General features: G+C 36.0%; 1 non-coding gene across 1 annotated transcript; it reads left to right on the plus strand.

The window, feature by feature from the left end:
- Positions 1–8,706: 8,706 nt before the first annotated feature.
- Positions 8,707–8,813, plus strand: LOC148914968 (small nucleolar RNA R71). The gene has a single exon (XR_016123031.1). It is a non-coding gene; the product is annotated as a small nucleolar RNA R71 (small nucleolar RNA).
- Positions 8,814–9,236: the final 423 nt, after the last annotated feature.

Here is a 9,236-nt window from a genome sequence, read left to right on the forward strand (position 1 = left end):
TGCAGTTTGCCAAGGGAAAAGATCAAGCGCCATACCCCCAAGTAGCCATTGATGAAGTCAGGAAAGAATGGGTAGAGTTTGTTTGCCTTCATATGGAATAGAGGATTTTTGGAACACATGATATTTTTATATGTACTAATTTTGTCTATAATATATAATGTACAAATTTTGTCTATAATATACATCCTTTTTTCCCTGAAAATTTGTTGAGGTTTTCATAATATAAAAGAAAAAACAACTTGAACCGACGTGTAATAACTTTCCAACAACATAATTATGTAAAAAACCGACGTAAAATGATATTTAGACGTGTTATACCGTTTGTACGTACATGGGACGTCGTTTTAGTGAAAATTTCGCCATTGTTCGCTTTTAAACGACGTCCTTTGAACAAGTAAGTCGTTTATTATATAATTTAGAGTTTAGGATTTAGGTTAATACTTTTTAACGACGGTTATTGGGTCGTGGAATATTGAAAAATCCAACATGGTTTCTCTTTTAAACGACGTTTTTTTACACGTGAGTCGTTTATTATCGTTTACAACATCGTTAGTTACTTAACCCCGCCGTGGTTTGTTGTTGATATAAGAATATTTTATTATTTTTAATTCAAAATTTTAAAAATAAATTTAAAATAAATCCAAAAAATTCAACTTCAACTCCTATGAAGTCATTGATATATTTTCTTTCCCCTAAACCCCAAAAAAATGCAGTTTGAGTAATAAAAGTTTAAAATGACCAACCAAAATAAAATAGTTTTGATGAGTTAACATCACTTATATAGTTTGATGGTTTAGGGTTTAGGGTTTGGGGTTTAGGGTCGTTATTTATTAGGGTTTAGGGTTAAAGTATAATTTTTGGGGTTTAGGGTTTATGTTTGTTATATATTAGGCTGTAAAACCATAAATAATTTTATAAAATTAAATTTTACAAATATATAATTTATGGTTTTAAAGTTTAGGGTATTACCTTTAACGACGGTTATTGGGTCGTGGAATATTGAGTTTACGTCGGATAGTGAAAAATCCAACATGGTTTCTCTTTTAAACGACATTTTTTTACACGTGAGTCGTTTATTATCGTTTATAACGTCGTTAGTTACTTAACCCCGCCGTGGTTTGTTGTTGATATAAGAATATTTTATTATTTTTAATTCAAAATTTAAAAATAAATTTAAAATAAATCCAAAAAATTCAACTTCAACTCCTATGAAGTCATTGCTATATTTTCTTTCCCCTAAACCCCAAAAAAATGCAGTTTGAGTAATAAAAGTTTAAAATGACCAACCAAAATAAAATAGTTTTGATGAGTTAACATCACTTATATAGTTTGATGGTTTAGGGTTTAGGGTTTGGGGTTTAGGGTTGTTATTTATTAGGTTTAGGGTTAAAGTATAATTTTTGGGGTTTAGGATTTATGTTTGTTATATATTAGGCTGTAAAACCATAAATTATTGTATAAAATTAAATTTTACAAATATATAATTTATGGTTTTAAAGTTTAGGGTATTACCTTTAACGACGGTGATTGAGTCGTGGAATATTGACTTTACGTCGTATGGTGAAAAATCCGCCATGGTTTCTCTTTTAAGCGACGTTCTCGTTTATACGTGTCGTTTATTGTTATTTACGACGTCGTTAATTACTTAACCTGACGTGGTTTTTATAGTTTTGACGACTTCTGTTTGATTTTGCATCGTACATAGTTTTACCACGACGTCCTTAATGTAATAAGCGTCATGTTTAATGTGAAATTTTAACGACGTTTGTTTTTTCGGTCGATGTTTTAAAGAGCGCGCTTTCTTAAAATATTCGCGGGACCTAAAATTTTCAGATTTGGCTCTTAGTTTTATACTTCTAACCCTGAACCCTAAAATTTTTAGATTTCGCGCAACATAACATTTCGCTCTCTCACTTCATCTCTAATTCAAAGTTGGGCTCTCCAGGCTGTGTCAAATCCAATTTGGTCATAATCTGTGAGCTCTGCCAACCTGTAAGTACAAACCCTCTCTTCCCCATGTAAATTCATTGAATGATATTACGTTGTTTTGTTAAAGGGTTTTATGTATATGTTTTGCGATCTGTTAATAATGTTGTTGGAGGTATGGGTTCATGGATTTTCTGTTTAATGTTTTCTTGATCACTCTCTGTTATGTTGAATAGGGAATGGATTTCATGTTGTCGGGTCTTTTAATCACTCTCTGTTATGTTGAATTGGGAATGGATTTATTGTTTTCATGCTTAGTATATGTTGGTTTCATGTATATGTTGGTTTCATGCTTGGTTTCATATATATGTTGTGTTCTTAATAGGGTTTTGGGATCTTGAAAATAAACTGGATATCGACGCGTTTTAGGCATACGACGGTTTTACTTTAAACCGTCGTTGTTATTACTTATACACGACGGTGTTATTTAACTACCGTCGTGGTTATAATTAGACGACGTTTGTTGAAAATCCGTCGTCTATATATGTAAAATACGTCTGTTTTTGTTTAAAAACCGTCGTCTCTGTTGTATATTACTTGCTATTAGACTTTATATAATCTGCTATAGTGATTGTCATTGCTTGTCTTTTCACTTTATTATATATAATAGGGTATAGTGTCGGAGATGGATAAGTCATGGATGCACTCGGATAGAAGATCGAAGGCATATGAGTTAGGGGTGGAAGCATTTTTGAACTTTTCTGTAGAAAATCTTCTAACTACAACACATATCCGTTGTCCATGTGTTAAATGTGTTAATTTGAAATTATTTGGGGTTGAAATTATAAGGGATCACTTATACTTTAATGGAGTTGACCAAAGCTTTAAGAATTGGACATTTCACGGAGAACCTTGGGAAGCAACTACTAATCCTAGTAGAAATGTTGAAGAAGATGATGACCATAGTTGGTACAGTTTTGTGTCTGAAGAAATAGAGATGGATAATAATGATTTTGGTGATTTTGGATCTGATCCTTATGAGTTTGCCAATGTGATTGGGGATGGAGATCAACCATTGTACCCTGGTTGTAGAAAGTACACGAAGTTATCGGCATTAGTGAAGTTGTATAATTTGAAGGCAAAACATGGGATGAGTGATGTCTGTTTTACAGAATTATTTATACTTCAAGGCAATTTGCTTCCAGAAGGAAATACAATACCGGCCTCTATGTATGAGGCAAAAAAGACTTTGTGTGCATTGAGGCTGAGTTATGAGAAAATGCACGCATGCCCCAATGATTGCATCTTGTGTAGGAAGGAGTATGAGGATTTAACTCATTGTCCTACTTGTGGTATCTCAAGGTGGAAGGAAGGCAAAGATTCAATCTTGAAAGAGGGTGTGCCAGCGAAGGTGGTGTGGTATTTTCCTCAAATTCCAAGGTTTAAAAGGATGTTTCGATCACATGAGACCGCTAAGAGTTTGACTTGGCATGCTGCTAGAAAATCAATTGACGGTTATATGTCTCATCCAGCGGATTCCCCGTCTTGGAAACTTCTTGATGATAAATGGCCCGAGTTTGGTAATGAGCCGAGAAACTTGAGATTGGCTCTTTCATCTGATGGATTCAATCCCCACAGTTCTCTAAGTAGCAGATATAGTTGCTGGCCAGTTATCTTAGTTACATATAATCTCCCTCCATGGCTGTGCATGAAACGAAAGTTCATGATGTTGACCTTATTGATTTCCGGTCCTAAACAGCCCGAAAATGATATAGATGTCTACTTGGAGCCTTTGATTGATGATTTAACATCTTTGTGGGATGAGATTGGAGGAGTGTATGATGCACATAATGGAGAATACTTTACACTTAGAGCTGCATCAATGTGGACAATTAATGATTTCCCCGCCTATGGAAACTTATCTGGTTGTGTTGTTAAAGGATATAAAGCTTGTCCAATATGCGGCGATGATACACCTAGTCACAGGTTGAAAAATGGCCACAAAATTTGTTACATTGGGCATAGAAAATGGTTACCAATCAATCATCCATATAGGAGGCAACATGCAGCTTTTAATGGGAAACTGAATATGGCACGCCTCTGAGCCATTAACCGGAGAAGAAGTGCTGCATATGGTTGAAGATGGTGACAGAGTTTGTTGGAAGAAGAAATCAATATTCTTTGATCTCGAGTATTGGAAATACCTTCCTGTGAGGCATGTCCTAGATGTTATGCACATTAAGAAGAATGTTTGCGATAGTATCATTGGTACATTGCTGGAGATCTCTGGAAAAAATAAAGATGGGATTGCTGCTCGATTAGATTTATTGAATATGGGGTCAAAACTGATTTGCAACCCGAGTATGGAGAAAGACGTACTCGTTTGCCTCCCGGGCCTTGGAATTTGTCAAGAGCAGAGAAGATAGAGGTTTGCAATTCTTTCTATGGTATGAAGGTCCCTGAAGGTTATTCTTCAAATATAAAAAATCTTGTATCTTTACAAGATTCAAGACTTCTTGGCCTTAAATCACATGATTGTCATACCTTAATGCAACAATTGCTCCCTGTGGCAATTCGTTCTGTTTTGGAGAAGCCCGCAAGGTATGCAATAACTCGTTTGTGCTTCTTCTTCAATGCTATATGTGCAAAGACTGTTGATGTTTCCAAGCTAGATAAGTTGGAAGAAGATGTAGTAGTTACTTTGTGTTTGCTTGAGAAGTACTTTCCCCCTTCATTCTTTGATATCATGGTTCATCTAGTAGTACATCTTGTCAGAGAAGTTCGTCTATGTGGGCCAGTATATTTTAGATGGATGTATTCCGTTTGAAAGATATATGAAAGTGCTAAAGGGGTATGTTCAGAATCGTACTCGTCCCGAAGGTTGCATTGCTGAGCGGTATATAGTCAAGAAGCTGTAGAGTTTTATACCGAGCATTTATCCGATGTTAGTACAGTTGGAGTGCCTTCAAGCCAAACGATGGGAGTTTCAAAGCCATTATCAGGTTGCACAGTGAGCGTAGTTGATCGGGACTGTTGAACCAAGCACATCTATATGTCTTGGAGAATACGGAGGAAGTCCTACCTTATATCGAGTACGTATGAGTTATTCTTTAAGTTTCCATTTTAAATTATTTCTTATGTTTATCTTATATGTTTGGGACCGTAATACTTGAATTTTGTGTGTCATGTAGGCAACATATGATCCACATTAAGACCGCTTATCCAAAATTTAGAAAGAGAACAAAGTGGCTGCAGGATAAGCACAATAGCACTTTCATTCAATGGCTACGCTTCAAGGTATATGTTATTGAATAACATATTGGACTTTTAATTTTCTTATTTCTATGTTAGATTGAATTAAGTTATGATTAATTTGCAGGTTCAAAGTGAACTTAATGAGGAAGACAATCATGGCGTATCAGAAAATTTAAGGTGGATAGCAACTGGTCCAAACATGGCAGTGCCATTATATAGGAGCTATCTCATTAAAGGTATTAAATTCAACATCAAGGCACAAGATGATGTGCGGACAACTCAAAATAGTGGAGTTTATTTACTTGCACATACTATGCAAGTTGCTAGTGCCAAGGATAAAAACCCAATTCTCTCAAATATGGGTTTCTATGGTGTCATTCAAGAAATTTGGGACCTTGACAACCAAAAGTTTACAATCCCAGTCTTTAGGTGTGATTGGATTGATAATACTTCTGGTCTTGTAGTGGACGAACTTGGATTTACCCTTGTAGATTTGAGTAAAATTGGACATAGGAATGACCAATTTGTTTTGGCTTCTCAAGTCAAACAAGTATTTTTTGTTGACGACCCAATGCATCATGGTTGGTCGGTAGTGTTATCAATGCCTAATAGAGAATACAATGATGTTATTGGTGATGATGTCTTAGGTGATGTGAGAATTGAGTGTGAGCCATTTACTAGAGGGATGCCAAATGTTGACACATTTGATGAAGTGGTGGTTGAGTTAGGGAGTCAAAATATTCGAGATGGGTGTGAAGATATATGGGTTGAATGATGCTTTATGTAATTGGCAGTGTATGACATTAATTTTGTAATATATTGTAATGTGATTTCTTCACTTTCATTATACAGGTTTTGGCCACAAAACAATCAGTACAAAAATTACTGGTTGCAGATTACAAACACGACGGTTTTGATAAAAATGTGAAAAACAAACGTCTGTTCTAATAAATAACGACGTTTTGGAGCATTCAACGACCGCAATATATTTACCGACGTCTTAAAGCAACGTAACAATGAAGAACCACGATGCTATTGTGAAACAGTTATTCAGGATAACACGTTGGACAAGCATAAAGAACCGCCATGTAATTCAAAATAACACGACTCCAATCCCATAATACCGACGTCTAAAAGACAAGAATTTTAACCTGAACGTTACAAAAGATGACATCGTCATGAATATACCACGTCGTATGTTCTTTCATAAATGAAGTGGAAAAGAATGAATTCACGACGGTATTTGAAGTCCATTAAATTTTTCGACGTTAAGATATATGAATTAAACGACGTTAATTTTCTTAATGAAGACGTATAAATTATTAAACACGACGGTCTTTTTCATTATAACGACGTTGTATATAGACGACAACGTCGTCCATATAAATTACAGTGTCGTAATTAATGACCCCATCATTTTTTCCACGTCCTTTATTTTCAAAATATGACGTATAAATTCTGTAATACGGCTCTCATTTATTTGGAACCGACGTTGTTTACACATTTCAACGTCGTCTCTGTAAATACATGCGTCGTAAGTAATGACCCTGACATCTATTTCCACGTCAGAATTCCTAGAAAAATCGAAGTGGAAAATATATTTTACGACGGTATTTGAATTTCATTAAATTTGTCGACGTTAAGATATATGAATTAGACGACGTCAGTTTTATTAATAAAGACGTATAAATTATTAAAGACGACGATATTTTTCATGGTACCGACGTTGTATATAGACGACAACGTCGTCCTTATATATTACTGTGTCGTAATTAATGACCCCATCATTTTTTCCACGTCGTTTATTTTAAAAATATGACGTATAAATTCTGTAATACGGCTCTCATTTATTTGGAACCGACGTTGTTTATCCATTTCAACGTCGTCTCTGTAAATACATGTGTCGTAAGTAATGACCCTGACATCTATTTCCACGTCATAATTCATAGAAAAATCGAAGTGGAAAATTCATTTTACGACGGTTGTTGGAAATGTTGTGACGTAGTAGGTGTCAATAACGTCGTCTATTATGATTGTAAAGACGTCATATTTATATTTGTCGTTAAATATTTATTTAACGGCCATGTTCTGTTAATATATGTCATATGTTTCCTTTTTAACGACATTTTTCATTGGAGTTGGTCGTCTATTCTCATCCTCGATGTTTTTTTATGTCTTTTTGCAGCACAAAGACATCGGTTTTGATTTTTTGATGACATTTTTTGTTTTAACAATGACGGTTATTCACCGTCGTGGTTTTGTTATGAAAAGATGTCGGTGGATTCCACGACCATTTGAAAACAGAATACACGACGGTGAATTCCCGTCGTGTTTTTCCTTTTTTGTAGTAGTCAAGGATGTCTCCTCATCTGACCTGTGTAAGTTGCTGAAATGAGGTCTGCAAGATGACCCACGAAACTGGACCGACAAGGAGTGTTGCCCAAATTGGGTTTGTCCTTTAGCTCATATTCCTCTTATCCTAATCAGCCCTTATCAAGCATGGATTGCGTAAAATGTGATCTCTTGCTGTCTTAACCTACAAAACACACAAACATAGGTAAGAGACTCAAAATAAAGAGAAGCTAAACAAAATTACTAAGCAAAGAAGGCATGCAAATGTGTGAAATTATGACCTTATCATTATGCAATTGAAATGGATTGGGTTCCGGAGAATCAGATTTGGCCTTATGAGCAGATTGGGACATTTTGGGTTGTTCTCCTTCCACAGCTGTGGTTTCCTCTTCATCTTCATCCTCTACAACCACAAGATCATTTGATAGATCAGAACCAACTATGTTATCAACAATCTTACTTGATCTGAGCACATGAACGACCTTGGCTTCTTGGTTTTTTGGATTGATCACAGTTTGGCTTGGCCATTTCCCAGGTTCTCTTTGAGCTATTTCAGTAGCTATCTGGCCTAATTGGACTTCCAACTTGGAGATGGCAGCTTGTGTAGTTTGCTGGAAATTGGATTGGTTGATTGCCATTTGCTTCACTGTATCCTCCAACGATGATGATTGTTGTGGCCTTTGGAGTGAAGGGCGATTCGCTTGATTCTGTGTATTCCTCCATGAAAAGTTTGGATGATTCCTCCAACCTGGATTATAACTTTGAGAATATGGATCATTTATTGGACCTCGGCTATAGGAATTCACCAACTTAGCTTGCTCTTGCACAAATTCTGGATATGCAGCCCTAAGGGGACAAGAAATGGTAGGATGATCATGAGTTTCACAGATGCTACACACTTCCTTTGAAGGGTTTCTTGAGTTCAATGCAAGGAGGACATCTAGCTTTTGTTCCAATTTGGAAATTTGCACACTGGAAGAATCATTAGAACCACCAACAATACGTTTACCTCTTGTATCGGTGTGTTGGGTCTCCATTGCTATCTCCTCAAAGAGTTCATATGTTTCTTCTGGAGTCTTAGTCTTATAAGAACCACCTGCAAAATTAGTGACAATATTATGGCTAGAGGGGGTTAGTCCTTTATAAAACATACGCATCTGAAGCTTCAATGGAATCCCATGATGAGGACATTGATTGAGCAGCCCATTGAATCTCTCCCATGCTTCACAAAATGACTCATCATCTTGTTGTGCAAATAGTAAGATCTTGTCCCTAAGTATGTCGGTTTTTTGCGTGGAGAAGTATTTCTCTAAGAACTTCTTTTGAATGGCTCCCCAAGTCGTGAATGAACCAGGCTTCAAAGAATTCAACCAATATTTCTCCTTATCTTTCAAAGTGTAAGGAAACAGTCTCATTCGAAGTTGATCTTCCGTCACACCTGTCAAGGGAAAAGAGCTCACAGCATTAAAAATATCCTTTATATGGGTTAATGGATCTTCATTCGGTAAACCATAAAAGAAAGGCAACATATTAAGATGAGAAGATTTAAGCTCATAGTTTCGAGCTGCGGTGGGCAGCAAGATGCTTGAAGGGGATGCTGGAATTGTTGGGATATCAAGGTCTACCATGAACTCATTGGCCGCTTCTTCTTCTTCTTGGTTTGAACTTGATTCCGAATTTGAAGGTGAAGAACCTGGGAGGTC

This window comes from Prunus mume, linkage group LG8 (assembly GCF_029339155.1).
Source record: "Prunus mume cultivar Tortuosa linkage group LG8, ASM2933915v1, whole genome shotgun sequence".
Classification (NCBI taxonomy): Eukaryota; Viridiplantae; Streptophyta; class Magnoliopsida; order Rosales; family Rosaceae; genus Prunus; species Prunus mume.